The 20,523-nt window shown below is 47.4% G+C and overlaps 1 protein-coding gene across 1 annotated transcript in view; it reads left to right on the forward strand.

Moving 5' to 3' along the window:
• LOC149350828 (neural cell adhesion molecule 1-like) overlaps positions 1-15,851 on the forward strand; it is a 281,207-nt gene extending 265,356 nt beyond the window's left edge. Inside the window, exon 15 of the mRNA XM_089576941.1 lies at positions 15,607-15,851. The gene's annotated coding sequence lies outside the window, so the exon portion shown is untranslated. The remainder of the gene's footprint in view (positions 1-15,606) is intronic.
• Positions 15,852-20,523: the final 4,672 nt, after the last annotated feature.

The raw sequence follows: 20,523 nt of genomic DNA on the forward strand, positions 1-20,523 counted from the left end.
ACTGTTATGCGGTACAAAGAAAGAACATGCATTCAAACATGAGAGTGCTTTTAAGCAAGTACCAGTCGATATTTATATAGCATTTTTTTCTCACCGTTTTTGCTGCGCGCTGCTAATGCAAAAGCGTCAGATATAGTTCGAATTTATGTGTATGTCCCTGCAGTCACTGCATATGACACGGGTATCAGGACACTTTGGTCACATTATAGCAAAGCGTCCCGGAAGCTCTCGTTACTCCAGACCATACAGTCGTTAAAAAAGGCCAACGAAGCCCGGCCCGTGTACATCCCAAATTGTTAGTGTAGTCGTAACAGCACACAGTAATAGCATAAGCTGAAGCTGAAAGCTGGTGACGTTTAGCAACACTGCTTGAATGATTTAAAACTTTAACGACGAACCTTTTCTGCTATAATGCTGCACGTCGCTTCCAGACTATTATAGAACTGCTTTCAGAAAAATAAATCGTTTCAGGCGTTTGCTTCGTGTTATATAGTTTTAAACTCAAAAACTATTATACAGAGACGGGGCACACGCGCAAAAAGCTTCGGAATTTAGCAGCGACAAGGTCGCTTTCGAGCAACCTTTTTTTTTATGCTCTGCTCCTGGCTCTCAAAAACGCACATTAGTTCTGCCAGGTGCTTCTGTAAGAGCGTAAAAACTAATGTTCTTTCTTCAATAAAAAAACTGGCTGTCTAGCGCAGAAACACACGAGGTCATTTTATCGCTCATTGTTGTCATGCTTGCCTCTACTCTTTCTTAGCTTTTGAATGACGGCCAGCTTAACTGAAATGAAAGGAAAACGCGGAAACTACATTTCATATACATTCGATCGAACAGCCACTCGCCCGTGCAAGTCAACGGAGCGGTTTCGGTCTGCGTGCGCATGCCCACTCTCATGAATGCTGCTTATGGTCGTTCTGCGCGGCAAGCATCAAACAAAACCCAACGTGACTGTATGCGCCCCATTAGGTAGCTTGTGCGTGTGCTCGAGGCTACGCGCAAATTGTTGGCGCGCCAGCACTGCTCATGGTGTGATGATCGCACCTTGTAATGCAGCGTTAACCGCGCACAACGTTCAGGCTCGACGCCAACGAGTCACGCCGCTCGCGAAAATGGCCCAACGCCAGTTCCTTAAAGCGTTGTTGTTATTACTTACGTTTGTATATCATTTCAGAAAAAAAAAAAGCATTCTTCCGTTATAGGTCACAGCTGCAGCGCCGGAAAAAAATCCGGCCGCCTTCCCTCGCAGGTCGTTCCACCTTGATGCTACAGAGCAGGATACTGCCGTCAAGTTAAAAAAAAAGTGTAAGAAAGGAGATTTGACAAGATTAAACCGAAGCGGTGTTTCGCCTTATATAGGGCTTTCTTTCGAGAATGCTGTCTGCACCTTTTGATTCGATCGGCTGAGTCCAGGGACCCAACCGCTATCCGAGAAGCCTTCCTTTGGCAACTTTGGATCAGAGAAACACATACGCCGGGTGTCCGTTATATCTCGAGTGTTTACAGTTGTCAATACAAAACACGCTGCGTCTTCAAAAAGAACTGAAAGCGTCGCTCACGAAGTGTGCCCGTTACTGTTTGAAAGAAGCCTCTTATGCGCGCGGCTATGTCTAGTTATCTCAGGTCACTTCCAATAAGACGCAGTTGCTAGCTTTGCTTTCCTTTAAAACACGTTCTACCCTTCCTCTTCAGACTTTTTCAGTATACCGGGTGTTTGAGCGACCACTTTCAAAAATTTTCAAAAATAGGTTTTTTGGGGTAAAAATATGGCTTCTGCGGCACAGTATTGCGAATGTTGGCGGACACCAGAAAACCGGTGAGGTGTCTTAAGTAGTAAGCTGGTTAACTAATTTTTAATCATTAAGAGTAGACGTAATTGAATTGGATTTTGGATTTGATTTCTTTCTTCTGCGTCGCACTTTGCGCTTTTTGTTGTACTTATTTTTTTGTTATTTTTACACGGAAATAGTTACTGACACGTTTTATATTTTATGCTATTCTTTTACTTTGCACTGTTTGCCTTGTGACCCACTCCTGTAAGAACCTGTAAAGGCTCACAGTATCTATAAATAAAAAATAAAAATAAAAAATTCTGGTGAGTTAGCTTCCTTGCTCTTGAAAGAACTTTCCTGGCATTTTGTATACAAGGAATCTGAGTTTGTACGGTCGCAGTCGGATAACACTGGTTGACCTTTATACTTCCGCTAACTCGGGCCACGTTATTGTCGTTCTTTTCATATAAAAATAAGCTACTACTTTAAGTCGTAGGACAACACTGCTACTCTGACCATTAGCTGCTGACTGTGATGTTGCCCTGTGAGCAAAGAATTTGAGACAAAGTAGCGACCGCACAAAAATAATTCATAGCCGTCGCAAGGGCCGAATGTCTTTAACACGTCCAAGCACGCACGCACAACTAAGCAAATACAGGCGAGAGATCATCGCTAATCGCAGCTTGAGTACGCTTACTTGGCCTCCGCTTAATCACTGTTCACTATCATCTCAGCAGAGCTGACTGTGCAACGCTGCGTTATTTCGGAAGTTTAAACGTTCGGAAGCTTCTTACTGGACGTAAAGATAACTTGAAGGTTATTTTGGTATGAGGAAATTGAGTATCTGCAGCCACTATGATTGCCAGCTGGAAACGGATACCACGCGTGAGAGACAGAGCTTACAATCTAAAAAAAGCAAGAACGGAAATATGTTTGCTTCTATGCTCAAACGTTGCGGAATTACAAACTTTCCTCGAAGCAGGAAGGTTTGTAAACGGTGCAGGAAGTAGAAGAAAGTCACAAAACCTAGAGACGACGCAACCAACAACCTGACCGTTGCCGTGAAAAAAAATACCAACGGCAAATCAGATTCATTCTTTCTTCCGGCTCTGCCTTTTTGCAGTGAGGGAAACGAATCGTACAGTGAGGAGCCGAAAGCTCGTAGGTCATGACCTATGTTCACTGCAGTAAATAGAGCCTGCGAAAAGCCTTCTTTGAGGTCTCAGGAACATGCTCCTCAGTAAGTGCTCCAAGAGACAGGAAGTTGGTGTAAAAGACCTTTCTGCTCATCGGCATCAAGTACAAAACCCAAGAAATGAGGAAATGTCTCCTTCAGGAAGCATTTCTGCAAATTAATAGTTTCGTCGTGACAGCGCCTGAACAGTAAGCATTTCGATAGCGGCATGGCGCAGAGGTGAAGATTACATGCTCGCAGCTCCGCATCCAACCCGCTCCTTCATAGACGGTGCCGGGGCGTTATTTTCCTTTGCGCAGAAGGTATGCCATCAGTGCCTTTATTCTCTAAACAAGTGTCATGCAAGCTAGGTGGGCCAAATACTGCATCTTCTCTCGCATCCCGTATTAAATGAGGCTTTGGGCAGAACATGACGCACTTCACAGAAACTGTTAATCTGTCGTCTCGGCTCCGACAAGCAAGGTTCCGGACTGGTTGGTAATGCATTTAAAACGAAGAAGCAGGGCCAAGAAACACCGACACACGAAGAAACGACACACGCACCAGCGCTCGCGTGTGTCTTCGCGCGCTGTTTCTTCCTTTTAGACTCGGCTCAGCCGTTGGAAAAACGCAAGGTAGCCTGATGACTTCTTTCTTTCTTTTGTCCGGAATATGTGGAAGTGATCTCGAAGAACTTTCAGGAGCTGTCCGCGCATCTCCCTCTGGTTGATTTTCCAAGTGCCAGTGGTATCCCTGCATGGATAAAAAGGAGAGCGGGTTCAGACACAACCGTACGCATGGCAACCCACGGCTGCTTCAGACAGTCTCCACTTGCGGCCGCTCTTGCCTTTCGTCGTCTCTTCGCGGACAAACGGGGCAGATACGGACATGGCTCTGCTGTCCCACTGCGTTTGATCGACGAAGGCGTTGGGCTGCTTTTATGAAGGAGCCGGCATGAGCTGAAGGTCTCTTTTATGACTGCCGTGCGCCTTAATGCCGCGTAGTTCGAGCCTCCCTGCCAAGGGCGGCTGCCGGGGCCACGCCGCTGAGCACAGCCAAGCTATCGTAAATCACGGTGCTCTCGGACTTGTGCTCTCTTTATTTTCAAGCCCTAGCAGTCAGTTTATTGTTTCCCTCTTTCTGTAGTTTAGGTGTTTCCCTCTGTCTGTACAAGAAAAGAACTACACTCGAACAGGCCAGCGTCCTGTTTGAGTGAGTCATACTCAAATAGGACATTAGCTGACATTTTTGGCGCCAAAGAGGCAGGAGAAGGGCTTCCGTGAAGCAGCGATGTCTGTCAAAACATCGATCCTATTAATTAGGAAAAGAAATGAGAAATAAATTCTTAGGAGCGGCAGGAACAAAAGTTTACGCGCAAAAAGCTCAACCCACTCGAACAGACATGCTTCGCCAGGTTAAAGAAATAGAGCGCAAGCATTCTTACTGAGTGCGCTGTTACTTTTTGGCCTACTGTGCCTTTTACAAAGAGCGTCCTGCCACTAAACACTCACATCACATGACACGCTTATAGCGCACGCGTCGTGTTCCCCAAGTAACGGAAACATGGCGCGTCTCTGGAACAAAGTAACCTATCGGAGCTCGAAGTAACGTACCGTACCAGTACTCTTCCATGCTGTACAGAATGCAAGTGAACCTAATGTCTAACGTTTCCTAGGTAATTATTATGTTTGCTAGCGGCCAAGTCTAATGGGGCCCTAGACTAAGGGGCTCCAGCCACAAATAATTCGTTCTGAATAATTGTTTTCCTCCTCCTCCTCCTCCTCTTCCCCAGGAAGGTTCACTTACGCCTCTAGGCAAGCACTCTCTTCTTCGGTCTCGGTTAATTTACTTACAATAAATTTTGCAGAGAAGTTGATTAAAAAAATGCTTTATGGTACCAATGAAATTCGCGATAAACTCATTACGCTTGTCAAGTCTGAGCGGTGCAGTTCGCGCTTAAGGATCAAAAGTCCTGTATTTTTGGGCAGTGAATCGTTATACGTAATTTCTAACTATTTACGTTCCCCTGAGATAAATATTGCGACACACACAAGCCGCAGTAGGTAACGCTTTCAGGGATTATATTCGAGCAATATAAGTGTTTTGCCAAATTGCTGCTGAGTGTACAGTAAACTAGTGCCAACATCAGACAGCAAGCAGTTGCAGTCTGTGCATAACGGGACGAGAATACGTGCGTTAATTAAACCGAGTAACAAATTGTCTGTTAAATGAAATAATCACAAAACCGTCGACCGCTATCCTTGCTTGACACCAACTTAACTAGTCGTTTTGCTGTGGTGTAGATAAGTTCCAACATCAAGAGTTGAGAGCTTCTTTTGTTTTTTTTTTTTTTTTTTCGCCACGAATAAGTAGAACGCGTTCAGGTGAGATGAATATTTATAGCTCGGAGCTTTGCTGCTTAAAATGCGGCACGCATGACAGCCTTCAAGCATTAAAGCACCCATATTTCTCTAGATCCTATTTTGGTCCATGATTTATGCATTGAGTCATGCACACCTTCAATCTAAGGAAGCCCACATGTCGGCTCCTCTTTAGTGCCAAAGGATTGCACTTATCCACGCAATATTTAGGGATGTTGTAATTGCGCTCTGCCTTTGCAGCAGCAGCAGCAGCAGCAGCAGCAGCGATATGGCAATTTAGACAGCAGGCGTTTCTCTGCGTAAGCTGCTGGGTTGCTCAGTATGCGTGTTCGGCGGTACCTTATTCTCACCCTCTGCCCGAATAGGAATTTCCCAAGCCTCCTGAATTGCGTGGCAGTATAGAAACGTTAGCTTGCTCCGGCACGGCTGGTGTGTGCCTGCTACTCTCCGTAGTACTCGGCCGGCCAAAATGGGACGAGCACTATACCCCTCCAACACACGTCGGACGCAGCAGCTTCCGTGAGGCGCTCCTCCCGCGCAGTTGTACGGACGGCGCGCAGTGTCGCCACTCCGCAAGCAGGCTCGTTGGAGCGCGCTCTCCGGGCCGGATTGCTGCCAGTGCAGGAGGTGCCGGGGCGGAACGACGCTGTCTAACTGCTCGCCTCGTCTCTCAGAGCGCGGCGGGATGAAATCGCCGGGCCTCCTGCAACTCGCGCAACGTGAAAGGCTCGCCTCAGCGAAACAAGCGCGATGCGTCCTGCGCAGCCGTCCACCCTGCGTTTGAAGCAATTTGCGCTCGATCTCGCGAGCGATGCGTCAACGCGGCCGTGTAATTGACTGGAGCCCTGAGTGCGCGATCGACGTTCCCGCTGCTGTACCCGCCCTGGCCCAAGCGTGCAGGCGCCAAATCGCAGCGGCAGCCAGCGCCCGGAGCCGCAGTCCTTCCGGGTTGCGTTTGTCTTTGGGGAATCTATCCTACGCGTTGCCCCACTTTTTTGCTCTTTCGCCCGCCCCTGGATTCTTTGCTTCAGTTCTGGTGGCCCGGTATATTGTCTTGGGCGCGCTTTCCAGGGCGACGGGGGTGTGTGTAGCACGTCGCCGAATTCCCCCGAGCAAACGCTGCCTTTCTCGATCGCGCTCTCATATCGAATGCGCAGCGTAATTCGATTTGACGAGGAACCGGGATGGAAAAGCGTCTTGAGTTGTAAGACCTATTCTGGCTGTTCTAGGTGGGCGCCTGTCGTCTCTGACCTCTCTTGCGAGCTGGAATCGATAAGCGGTTCGCGAGGACTGGGAAGAATATGTTCCCGTTGAAAATGGCCGGGCTCTCCGAATGACGACCATTGTTATTCCAAGAGGGGGGGGGGGGGGGGGGGGGAGGAGAAAAAATATAAGAAGACTGGGCATAATTGAAAAACACAGCTCTCTCCAAACATTTGAAGTCGGCCTTATCTCGCTGCCTGTCTAAATGTCCCGAAGCGCAGCCGTTTGACCCAGCCACATTTAATGCTTTTGATACTCTCGCCATCGTGCATTAATATTACTGAAGTAAACGGAGCGAGAAGAAAACGGCTTTTTTTTAAGGCGTGATATATTTCCGTCTATGAGAATAAACTCATTCACTTTGCCTATATTGCTCCAAAAATACTTCCTGTTTTTGTTTCTATCTCTTATTTTCTGTATTTGTGAAGCTTTGTGTATGATGACAAAATAGGAGTTTTCGCTCCATGCATGCGAAACTAAAGCGCATTATTTTCATTGCGCGAGGCTGAAAATAACATCGACCATACTCCAGCCTTTGTTCTTTTAATGTTTTTCAATATTTGAGACGAATCGGCCAGTTCCTTTTTTTGGTACAGCAGTGACAAAAGTTTTCTCAGCGACACCTCAGCTTCCCACCAAGAACTTGCACTCTTTCTAGACGATGGTCAGCAGAAAAATAAAAAGAAACAAACATTTGACAGGGAAGCCCTCGACGGTATCCTCTCGGCTTCTTGATGCGGTCGTAAAAGTTGGCTGGGAAAGCTTTCGTACTCCTCGGCGCATCGTTCAGGGCTAGCGCTTATCCAGAGAATGGAATTACGCACGCTTATAGCCCCGGTTTACAAGCGCAGGGAAACACAACCTCCATCTAGCTGCACTGCCTAGACCCGGAATTCGCTCCGTAACGTATACATGCTCAGACAGACATGGATGCTGCTTCAGCATGCAAAAGCGGCGAACCTTCGTGTAAAAAAAAAAAAAAAAATTAAGAGACGGATAACGATCTCCTTTTTTCTGTCAACTTCGGACAACATGAACGACGTGCTGGCGTCTGTAGTTAAATGATCACCCGAGCCACAAAAAAAAAAAAGAAATCCTCACGGCCTGAGCGCCTATCTAGAACGAGAGATGCGCTGTGGTGTTCCCGTCCGGAAGCATGGACTTCGTGCCTATATTTCAAGATGAATGCCAGGCGCTGGGCGATAGGGTATTTCGACTGCTCGTGTGGTTCCTAAACTTTTGACGGCTTATGTACGCAGGCACAGCGTTATATATAGATCGTAGCAGCGGCTATTGCGCGTTGTACGACTACTCCTTGAGGATGTAGGGCTATCATTTCCATCGTAGCCGCAGTCTTTCCTTCCTCTTCTGCTCTGGCTGGACCCGTGCACTGCGGAGACCAGGGAGGGGAGCGTATTGGTACGGAGGAGCTTTCGTCTTGTTTGCTTTAGGCGGTGAGCGTGCCGCAGATCTATATGCCATTTTTTTACGAACGCGGTCTAAGTGTTATGGCAGTGCGATGGCCCACGAACGTATTTTGCGGTTCTGGCTCTAGGAACGTACGGGTGGCGCCTCAGAAGCACGATGATTTTTTTGTTGCCCTTTTTACTTGATTCCAGCGCCATGTGGCATGTCGCCATTTCCTAGGGCGCCGTGGTAGTCTGCCGCCTGACAAGTAAGCCGCTAGTGCCAGGTCTACATGACGTTGAGTTAGCAAAAAAATAACACCGGTAAATTCTACCTATTGCCCAACTCAGAATGCATACAATTACCATAATTATATCTCTTATAGTGGCTTGTGTGCGCTGCACCTAAGTAGCTTTACAGCGAAGCAATGAGCCAGAGAGACATAATGCAGAACTGCACAAAGGTACGGGCAGAGCGCGAAAAAGCAGCATTGCGTAGTCTTGCCCGGAGGATTTCAAGCGGGGCAGTATAAAGCAGCTGTGTCTTGTTCATAAATTTTCCAGCAACTTTTTATTGTCTCTTTACTTTTCCGTCATGCGTGTTAAATCAAGAATACTCTCGAATCAGAACAGCTGACACGGAGGAAGCAAAGAAATAGGCTACGTGCAAGTCCTAGCGTTACTTGCACAAGCATAGGAACAATTGGTTCACTAAGGAACAGTATTATCTCTTCATCTATTTAGGTTAGATCTTATGTAAGCGAGAATGATTTCGACTTTTGCTGAGTTAGCCTGTAATGTTCCGGTTCCAAATGACTCTACTGCTTTCATAACCAATGTGACTTCAGTAAGAGAAGTAGCAGATGAGTAACTTTAACAATACACAGGCTTTACTTCTGTGCCCATTTCTTTAAATCAAGAACAGATTATGCAGTTTTGCATATGTATCAGTGTTGAGCATAACGTTTTCCGCGCAATGTTTACTGTTTCAAAGCGACAAAGGTGTAAGGTTCTCAAGATTAATTTCTAACGCTCGGCTGTCCCGTTTGGAACGCCGTGCTTAGGTTTGTTTCGAAGGCGCATACCTAGATGCAGCCTGATGCTTCCGGGCGCGCTGGACTCGTGCGTTCGCGCGCTTTGCATAAGAACGGCCCACAACGCTCGTCCCAAGACTCTGCTGCCGCGGCGGCTGCACGATTGCTCTCGAGCGTGCGTAAGGAAATTGGCTGCCGCAATCTTCCGCGAGCCTCTTTTGAGGATGTCGGATGTCAAATTAGGCCGCGTTCGCTTCCTGCCGGTGGCTGCTATATATAAAAGGAAACTCATCGGGGAATAACAGAGGTTACCGACTTTTAAGCCTGCCCTGGAGGCCGATTCATTCTGCATGTCTTGCTGTCTAGTAAGCTTGATTGTCAAATAACAAGAAAATCTGTTTCTCACATATCGTTTCCTGCGAAGTACACTTCCAACCTAAACTGTGGAAAAAGTGAGCGTATGAGTTACTCGAGTGTTTCTTCAGTTAGGGCACATAGAGACTATTCTCTGCCCTGCTATTTTTTTTTTATTCATCGTGCTTTGAAGTCCTTGTCAGAGAGAAAGCGGCCACACCGGATGGTTACGCATTTTTACTTCAAATGCTATCGTTTCGGCCAAACTGCAAGATGAGCCACCAAATTTTAAACTATCCTGTCCTTTGTGAATTGACTGAGCTATTTTGGCACATAATACGCTGTTGCTTTCTATTTAGTGCTGTGCCGGTAAAAAACGATTAGCGTTATAGCCCATGGTTCTCTTTCGTTTTCTTCTTTTACTCTGCAGTGAACGTTTCGGGAAGCTTGCCGTTCTCTGCCTCAGTTACTCTTTGGCCCTAGCCTGATGTCTTGTAATAGTTTTTGGTTATCGCCGTTTAGTGACAGTTGCTCACCTAAGTTTTTTTGTTGTTTTTTTTTTTGCGTGCAGTCTTGCACTGCTCAATGACATTAGCTATGCTTGCGGAGCGAGTCTCTACAAAGTTAACACGGAATATATCTGAAGTGCATGCATTGCATGAGTGGGTTCGTCTACGTTTTTCTTGCCTAACCACCTGAATGCGCAGGTCATGCAGCTCGCCAAGTTTTAAAGAATATACCCACTCAACTGCGCAAGAATGACTGAGTTTCCCGTGCGACATATATATCAAATGAACTAGCAAGCGATTAGTGCGAGATGGCCGAAGTTAAATGGGTGACGTCGGAATGAATCTTTGATGGGTTTTCTAATCGAAGCGTACGGTCTGCTCGTAACCAAAACGCCCGAACAGTGTCGTAATGGTGGGTTTAATGCACCCTTCGAGGCTGTCTGTGTCCTTCTGAGGGCGCACAAATTAATTATTTCTTCGTTTCTCACGCACATGAGCGGCACGCGGAGTAGGAAAGGCCCCAAAAAGCATTTTTCCTTCGCGTGCAGAACCTCACGACTAATGAGCGCGAGGACCGCACAGCACGGTGATGAGGGTGGCTCACTTGGCCGCTTAATTGCCCCTTGAAAATTCCCGTAGGCGAAACTTGTCCCGAATATATAGCGAGGAGCTCTCTTGCTTCGGCCTGATAGAGAAAGCCCGGCGAGAGTGAGCGCGTCCTCTTTGTTCGAGAACAAAGCCCGTGGCGCTTCTTAAATCTCGGAAGCTTTTTTTCGGTGAGCAGTGGGGTCTGTTTCTTTGTCTGTTTTGGGGGTGCGCCTTGTTACCAGCTGCTGATTCGCAGGTCTCAGTGCGCCCGCATTGTTCACGCGTCATCTGCCAATGCATGAACAGGCGGTTGAGCACGTATGCGTTCCTCTTCGAGGCACTAAGTTGAGAGCTTAAAAGGAGACTAAGTATTCGACCGCTTCATTTCCTCTCTCTTCGTTTCGTATCGTCGGTCCTCCTTTTTCAATAAAGGAATTTCAGTATCGTCTTGAACTCTGATTTCTAATCATACATCATACAAATAGTCGGCAAAACTAAGCAAAATGTCTTGACACATGACTGCAGCTAAACAGCACGGGAGGCACAGTTATTAGTTACGTTATTGCTCTTAACGCAAGATTAACTGTGTGCGCGGAACTTATAAGTGCGACCAAGTAGCGTCCAAGTTTATAAGCGGGGAATGGGTACGCTTAATATGTGAAAGAGCTAAGCATGTATATTAGCCGGTTTCGATTCAACCAGGTCGACGATAAGAGCTGCTGCAAAAAGGAGCAGTGCGCACTTCGGTTTATTGCTAGGGCCGAACTTTGCGCTTCCATTTTGCTCACACAACGCGCGGAATCTGGAAATTCTTCCAGCTTTGGCTGTTATCCAAGAAGAAGCCTGAGCTGGAACGCAAGAGACCGGAAGATCTTTTTTTTTTTTTATCTTGTGCTGAAAACACGACACTCTTTTGCGCTTTACACTCCCAGGTCGCTTAACTTTTAATGCTCGGCTGCGTAGCCCTAGCTGTAGACCTCGATCAAGATACGGCCGAGACAGAGTTCGCCGGCAGTGGGATTAGAAGCCCCACGGAAGTAGAAGCAGCTTGATTGGAGCAGCCCTCTCAGATCCCTCGTTTCCTCTGCAATCGCGCTTGGCAAGTCAAGGCTTCTTATTTATCAACTTTTTTTTTTCTGCCCAGAACAGAAAGCCTCTTACCTTTGGCTGTACTCAGACACCCTACACTCCTTGGGCGCAAAAAGACGAACGGTGTCTGGATTCCGCGGTTTTAACGAAATCTGTTTCCGGAAATAGCTTGCCATGCTACTGTGTTTATGTACTTCGAGCACGCATCTCATTACGCACGTCACTCGTGTATGATCGCTTTCTTGTTTGTTCGTTTTTTTTTTTTACTCGTGGATGAGTATTCATGCAGCACTTAGCAAAAACGGGAACTAAAATTACTGTTCGCTACGTATTATGACCGCAACGACACACATTCGCGTGACAACCTGGAAGCAGGCATTAGCGTGACGCGTCGCTTCTTGCAGTCTGTTCACTGACCTCCAACTCCTTCTCCCACGACGTGTTTCTGTGTGTTACCTTCCCCAGTTCCCTCCCTCTCTCTCTCTCTCTCTCTCTCTCTCTCTCTCTTTTCTCCATCAAAACATATTCGCTGTGGTGGAACGTCTGTAGAATTAATACGGGCTCATGATAAGGCTCTAGTGATTCCGGTTGATTGGCCGCATACGAAATTGCCTACGAGATTTACCGCACGCTTGCTCTAGACAAAGAAAACACTCAAATGCGGAAGCCAGGAGAAGAAGATAGGAAAACGGAGAACAGACTTATTTTTTGGGCCACGAGCTTTCGCTGATTTCTTTCCAGCTTCTGCGTGCCTTTTTTAGGCGAATAATGGGAGCGCGGGAGCTTGCGGAGCCTGAGCACCTAAGAATGTAGGTGGAAACGGTGGTAAGGATCTGAACGCGAATTTGTTGTTTTACTTTCGAAGTTCTTAAATTATACGGCCGTTGTGGGGCAGCGCGCCAAGAATTTGGATGCATTTTCTGTCTACTTTTATGGAACTAACTTCAGCCGGTCGTAGAGTTTAAGGAAATCACTAGCTCTTTTTTTTTTGCTTGCCCGGGAGAAGTGAATTCGACTGTACAAGCAGTGCTTCTATTTCACATGAAAATCTCTCACTAGTTTTAGTTGCGTGACACTATACCAGCTCTTGAAAGTGCAATCGTACGACCGCATACCAAAACGAGGATCTCAAATGTGCTTTCCGCTTAACCAGCTGGACAGATGTTGCAGTTAAAAGCAAGAAAAGAAAGCGTACAGCTCCAGCTTTCTCTGTTGGAAGGTGTTCAGGGGCGACACTTTGCTTTCCTTTCTGAAGCGCACCCATTGACTACAGTGTTGTTTAATGGGAAATCTTCCTTTTGTGGCTGGCTGAAGCGTGAGTAGTTCGTACATTTTATGAGCACCTTCATACAAGGTGCAGTGACTACTTAGTGGTGTTCATTTCGTGTCTTTCCTGTGAGCATTTTGTTTCCTAGTCCCGTATCACGACAACTTGAATGGTCCTAACTACCATGACGATAAAAGATGGTGGGTGAAGGCTGAGCGAATGAACGAATGAGTTGAATCGCTGTACTCAAGATCGTTAGGTCTTATTTGGAAAGCCACCAAGAAGCATCGCTTGCGCACTGATCATTGGGTTCCCGATAACACTGCACGTAAAAGAAGTGGAGATTTCGTTGCATTGTCGCTTCGTAAGGACGCATAGAGAACAATTCAGACTTTTGTTCGTGACTGACATTTCTAACAAATTGAGCGAACACAAAAAAGGAACAAAAATGGCAGCGGTGTAATCTGTGCTGCACCTTGACTGCTCTACTGGAGGAATTCACGCGTTTTGACCCGTGTTTCCACTTGCGCAGGCGTTCTTGCTCTCGTTCCTCTTCTTTGATGAAAGGTCTCAACTGGCGCTTCTTTATGCGATCGTACTGCCGGTCCTTTTCGTGGTAAAGGCCCCACCCGTCGCTTCCGAAGGCGATCACGTTCTCGGTGATTGGACGCAGTACCTGTGCAAGGTTCTATTGCTGTCGACGCCATTGTGTTAGGTCATGGGAACAAAACATGTGAAATTTTCAGAGGCTAGCCAAAATGGTTACTCCGTCTCAAGAGCCGGGTGATAGAGACTTTCGCACCGCCAGTGCGCACCCGTTGATTGGTCCCGACGCAGCAGGCGTGCTCCCACCTGGCTGACACGTGGCGCCATCTGGCACCCACATGCCATTCTAGTGTAGAGGGCGACGTACCGCGCGCCGCCTGTGCGCACGCGTTAGAAGATCCTCCAACTGCCGCTGCCTCGTGCTAGTACAATTTCCTTTGAGATGCCGTGAGTGTCTGCCCTGGCAACATCATTGTTGGAGGTGATAATTTAAAAACCTGCGCAGTTGGCCCAGCTGAAACCGACGATGTCGGGAACATTTACAAGGAACAGGAAACGAGAATTTTTAATCTCGCTCAAACAGCACCCTGTGCTCTTGTACAGGTCCTAGAAGTATGGCTTTGGATGGACGGACGGGCGGTAACCGAACAAAACTTGCATGCAAAGAGCGGAGAAAATGTAGCCGTTAAATGAATTCTTGAATAAAAAGCGCGCTACCCGAAAGTCCATAGGACAAATGGAACGAACTGACATCAAGAGGTTGCTCCTACCAAGCTAACTGCGCATGCGGACTTTCCATGCGGCGTCATGAAGGCTGTAGTTCTCACTAGCTCACCGCTATTTCTTTTATCCTTGAGGGAACATTGAGATCTATGCCCAGTCAAGCCATCCTGCGGTTGATAGCGAAGAGTTTCGTCTGTCGGCGTCCTTCCAGGCCCACTTTGATTCGCAAGCTTCGAATGATTGCTCTCTGCAGAAAAAAAAAAGAACAGATTAAATTTTGCATGCATTACTTTGTGGCAGCGAAATAAGAGGGGAAGCTTTCACACTCAGTGCCCTCAGCTGAAATTGAAAATTTCATCAATGAAAACTATAGTTACAAAAGGTAGCGAATGTACCATCGTTTGTCGCTTTGAGGCATGCGCTTCCAACCACTTTTGCCATTGGCATGGGGAAACAAGGCGGTATTGGTCTATTGATTCCAACAGTGTTTTCGCACTCCTAAACGTTATTCTTCCTTTAATTGAGATTGCACAGATTGCAGCCAGCAATTCCTATGAACTACACGTTTAGCACCAGGGTTTATGAGTCCAGAAGGTTGAAAACATGGCATTAAAATCACTTCAAAGAGTTCGCCCGGTCTATGATTTCTCGCCTCGTTTCGCTCGCCATAAGCCTGTCTCATTTTCATCTTGTGGGTCCTGGTTTATGTTAAACGAGTCAGCTCATTTCGTCGGCGTGTTTTCTGTTTTCTACTGAAGGCCTACTGCTGAAAACAGTGCCATTTTCCCTTTAGCATCTTTGAGTAGGGGTTTTTGACTTGCAGATTTATCTTTCTACGTCGTCCGAAACATGCGCTCAATTCTTTGCGCACTGCTTGCCTGATTTATTCTTTGTTAAGGCATTTTTGCCTGCGAAGAAGCAGAGAATCCTTGTTTTTCTGTTTATCTTCGTATTCTCCTGTTTCCTCAACCTGCGGTTTTCGCGAACATGCGTATCAAGGTACGCAGAACCAAACTTTTTCGTTGTTTCTTTGATTAGTGCATTCTTTGCGCATCTCCTGAATTAACAAAATATCGAGTGCAGCTCCGCGGCGCATCGTTTGCTTGACGCATTTAACACGCCATGCTAGCATCAAGAGCAAGAAAGGGTTCTGCGTAAATTCCACGCACCTATGTTTATTTTCTAGTGTTATTCCGCGTGAAAGACACGGATAACACCGAAAACAGGTGCTACGAACTACGCCAGAAAAAATGTCAGGAAAACTGAATGAAGTTGAGGGAAAAAAGGTCGGAGACAAACGAGAGATGGGACCAGAAATAAGCGCGCTCTACCAACTGAAACGCGACTCTCTCACGTCGCTATGCCATTGCCGTACACTTTTCTGGGAAAATTCAAGCGAAAAGGAAAAAAGGAGGTGTGTACGTTGGGGGAGGAGAAAGTGGAAGCGTGGCACATCGCTTTACTAACGCAAGCCCTGTTTTTGCTCTTTATCTCCCACAGGAATTCCGTCGAGTATTGACGAGCTCCGACTTCGGCACTGCGTATAAAACTTACACAAAAAAAGAGAGAGAGAGAAGAAGGAAGAGGAGATGAAAGAAGCTGGGAAGAAAGAGAGAGCAGAGCAGCGGACGAACTTTTCCCGTGATCCCGGTGGACGCAGCCGTGCTCGCACCCGGCGAGCGCCTCGCGCCGGCCCTGCGCCTCCCGCACGGCCTGCCCGGGGAGCCGCCCCCGCACCCCTTGACTGTGATGATGACCCCGCGTGTGTGCAACAACCGCGGACTGGCGAACAGGACTGGCTTCCGCGGAAGCCGCGCGCTCCCCCGTGCCCAGCAGCGGCCGTCCGCCCGCCCGCCGAGACTGATGCGCGCGTGTGGGCGGGCAGCGGCGGCGCGTCTGCAGCCAGCAACGCAGCCAGCGCTGCCCCCAACTGGCCGGCGTCCTCTTCTCGGCTCCGACGCCTCAGCCAGCAGACTCAGCAGTCGTGTTTCTTCGAGCTGCGGCAGAGCGCCGGGGCTGAACGCTTCGGTGAGTATACGACGTGTTAGGCCGCCTTATTTATGAGCGCACATTCGTTAAAAACGGAAGAAGCAAAGTGGCCAACTTCGGGGGGGTTGCTTTTCTTGTTTACAGCTTTTCACACTCAGTCCGATGCCGGAAGAACGCCCCATTAAGAGTTCGGAAAGGTGCTCCAGTCAATAACACACAGCTTTTATTCCCCTAAAGGCACTCACTGATTCCTTGCCCAGCCACGTCTTTGACCAACTATGCAATGCCACCAGCGATAGCACACGCTTGCAGAGGGCAGAGAAGGCAGGCACGATTTCGGCTGCCTACACATCACAGTATAAGGGCAACGAAAGATGGAGTAGATCGAGGACCGCCATCCAACGCCCACCTTTCTTTGCCAGCTGCGGAAGTCTATCCTCACAAGGCGTGCTTTCCTGGCCACATCTGCGGTACTTCATCTGGAACGTGATCGCTGGGGTTCACACAACTCCCACCTCTTCCGCATGGCAAATACACGCGTGTGCCGAATGACGTCAAACACGTCCCTGATGTCCTACAGAGCTTGTGCAGCTCTATGAAGTGCATTTCAAGATGTTTTTTTGTATATAAGTGGTGCCTGCTAATGTAAAAAAAACTGAAACACTCTTCATGACCCACCTCTGAGTTTTGCTGAAGTCACCAACTATCCTTTGTACCTTCTACTCCAGAGTTACTTCTGATTCGACACTGAAAATAAAAATCCAACATTAGCGAGCTCCCTTCTACGGGATGAGCACACCTGCGAGCGGGCCTAAAAAAAAGGAAAACTGCCGAACTAGGTTTATTTTTTGTTTGTTGAGGCGAACATATAAAAAAATTTTGGCCTCTAAAAGTGGCGCCGGCTGCTTTTCCTTTCGCTGAGGTGATACAAGCGCTGATGACATAGTATATAACAACATGGCATAGCTACAACACAACATGCAATTGAATTCAAAGCGCAACACCTCAGATAAAATGACAGGGAATGTTGGACGAGGCGCCCACGGCAGCAGAGTGAATGTCAACAGGCAATGAGACAGAATAAAAAGAGAAAAGAGCCTGCTCTACACAGCTCACGACTATAATGAGGCAATAACACAGTATCGTAATGCAAACAGCTATAGAAAATAAATACGACTGAACAGCGCAATGGGCCATGAGCCACAGTCATTCTAATAATTTATACTCATATGCCCTGAAATAGGTGCACTCAAAAGAGAAGTCGGTAACACGGCTTGGTACATTACAAGCACTCAGCGTGAATACAAAACAAATAATGGCGATATCACTCAAAGAGAAGGAACTTACAAAAAACAATAGGCGGAGCGTTGTTCGGTTGCCGATTAAGACCGCGCGCAGGAGGTTTGAACAGATCAAATTTTGCTATTGTTGCAGTGGAAGTGGCAGTCTGCTTTTAAGTTCTCAGCAAAGTCCAAACTTGGAGCCACAAAGAAGGGACGGTGCACGGACGGAGTGCTAACTAAACTATCAAATGTATTTGTGAGAAATATATAAAGACCTAAGGAATTCTGTATTTTCGACACGCAGTCCATTATTGACTGCGTTATATATAGCCATATTGTCGGCTTCATTGGGGTCCTATCTCTTTCTTATCGGTGCCTTCATTTATGAACATCGCGCATAAGTGAAAAGACGATCAAGAACCAACTGGCCTAATCTGTTGCTTCATTGGGAGATGGGTCGGTGGTTGCACCCTTTTGACGTGCATGGAAAGAACTTATGCTGCATGACTCGCAGATAAGTATGCGCGTCGCCTGTGCGGCTTCGGGCCTCGCGCTGACACTGCCTTGAGGAGAAAGAAAGGTTCAGCGACACATAAAGCTCTCTTTCAGAGAAAGCCGCCTCACGGGCCATTTCAGCATGTAGGTATATGACAGGTGCATCCCGCACAGCTGTCAGGGATCAGAAAAATCAAATAAAGAAACAAAGAAAGAAACGGCTCCGTATGGAGACTTCTGTTCTTCCAGAGGCGAGCACTAGCTTGGGTTACGTCAACGTCGAGAGAATTCACTGCAAGGGCCTCATTCAGTGACTGTCCGCATCAGGAAGCGTTAGCTTTTCATTGGCTTACTCATTCCGGATATGGCAGCGTCTGACATGCTTGCCGCGCGTGTTTCACCGGCGCTCAGCTCCCATCTTGCGCTGGCTGATTGCGCGCTATCAAGCGGACGAGTTGCTGAAAGGAGCTGTTGCGGAACAGCAAGCCAGGCCCCCAAAGCGGTTTGCAACGCGGTCATGAGTTTTTTTTATTATTATTATTGCTGAAACACATCCCAAATCATTAGCGGCTCAAGCTCTTCCCTATTCGGCAGTAGTGGAACCAGAGTCCTTCAATGATAGAACTTCGCACGTTCGGCTGCTTTTAAACGCAGGAGGAATGCGCAGACCTTTGTGCTCGAACCTACCATTATTTCTGTGTTTATTTTTCTCGTTATAAAAGGATCACGGAGCCGAATTTGATAAATAAAACTGTTTCAGCAGCGGGCATGCCGTGCGAAAATCTTTACACCATAAACTCCGCACGTAGTAAAATAGTCATTACGACTCTTTCGTCAGAGTTAACTTAGGAGAAACGACGATGCTTAGGAGTGTCCGCCGAAAGACTGCATGATCTAGAGAGCATTCAATTACTCCCACGGTCCCAAGCCAGTCGTTTCTCGGGCAAAAAGAAAAGCGGGTATCGACAAATATGTGCCTCAACTAAACGCAACAATCAGTAAAAACAATAGCAAGATTTCGCAGAAATTATTGGGCTTGCGGCTGATTAGAAGTTGTGCGGAAATTGTTTAAGAAGAAAATGCGAAAACGAGTTTCACCGGCATCAGACAAGCTGGTATTAACTTTTACGAACAAGGCATGGTGAAAGGCCGATAACAAAAAAAAAATAGAGGAAAAGAGAGAGAGATAACGAGAATAATAACTCAAACAAGCAGAGCAGCGCAGAAACTTGGCTCCTACCGAACGTATTGTAAGCCCCGTGGTAGGAGGAGCGCGTCACTAGTTAAGTGGCCTTCACTTTTTCGGGGGAGCTCAGTAAAAACAACGGCAAGTGGAGGGACAGTGGCAGCCTTGTGGGCTGCGTTTGCGCTGTGTGCCGCTTCTTTCTCCTCTCTATGAAAATGCGGAGTCCTCAGCAGCCGCGAAAGGGCGAAATTCGAGACAGAGAGGGAATTTCGAGCCTGCCGGCAAGGACCTAAAATGGCTAAATCTGATTACGGCCGGATCTGCGCAAGTCTAACTGTCTCACTTTCGTTGACTTCCCAAGATGTCAAATTAAACGACAATCGTCCTAATTTCACGCGCACTCATGAATGCGCGGAATACGACTGAAAACAAAAACGGGTGCTTTCATTGCACCATTGCATATCCTGGTATAGTGCTTAACTGCTGTGAGCTGTATCACTAGGACCACTAGGATTCGCTCCTTCAGATAGCCCGGCTGCAGTTACGCCGCGCCGCGCACCTGTGGCGCGCCGCGCATCTGTGGCGCTACTGCCGCTGTGACGTCATACCAGCTGTAGTTTATGTTTTCTTTCTCTCAGTCGCAACAACATCAAAAACAAAATATAAAAAAATTGCCGAAGACGCTTTGAGTCGTCATGCAGCGGCGGCCGGTAGCCACGCGTGACCTGTAGACGCGGCTAACTGCGTTCCTTCAGTTGGAGGCGCTGCGCTTTTGCTTTCGCAACCTACCAGGCTTAACCAAAGCTAAGCCCCCGCCAATTCATTTTTTGCACCTTGTACACAGAGTTAGTCATTCCGTCTGTATACACACCAAATATTGCTCGATGTGGTTGAAAACTCGGTCATTCGCTCCTAACAGGGATGCACATCGCCGAGGACAAAACGTGCACGAAGCGCAAAAGGCTAAGCGGAAAATGCGTCACGTGAGCTGAGGTTTTCTGTGAGTGTCCTGCGCTAAGCCCGCAACAAAGAAAGAGCGTGAATCTCCGAGCATCAAATCAGACGTCGGCGAAGAGAGCTGTAGCATCACCGCACTCTCTGAGGTCTTGGTTTTCTCACTAAAAGCCAACACCCCAAGCCACTTCAAAAGGAAATTTCAAGTAACACACTCAAGAGTGCATCCATGCGTGTGGGTGCGGGTGTGTGTGTCAGGATAAATTATAACAGTGCGCATGAGCGGTGAGACATACCTTGCGGCGAAACTTTCAGGAAATATTGTTACATACGGTAAATATTGATGATTTACGTATAGGGCGCAAAACACATCCCTCTGCGCAACCGGACGCGGTGCACCACAAGATGACGCTCACAAATTTATCATCGCGGCTATCCTGACAAAAGAACCCGCACGGCCATGTGCCTGGCTGAAGAGAGGGCGGCGTTTTCAATCCGCGTCTTCTGAAG

This window comes from Amblyomma mixtum, chromosome 3 (genome assembly GCF_055824585.1).
Source record: "Amblyomma mixtum isolate Tamu chromosome 3, ASM5582458v1, whole genome shotgun sequence".
Classification (NCBI taxonomy): domain Eukaryota; kingdom Metazoa; phylum Arthropoda; class Arachnida; order Ixodida; family Ixodidae; genus Amblyomma; species Amblyomma mixtum.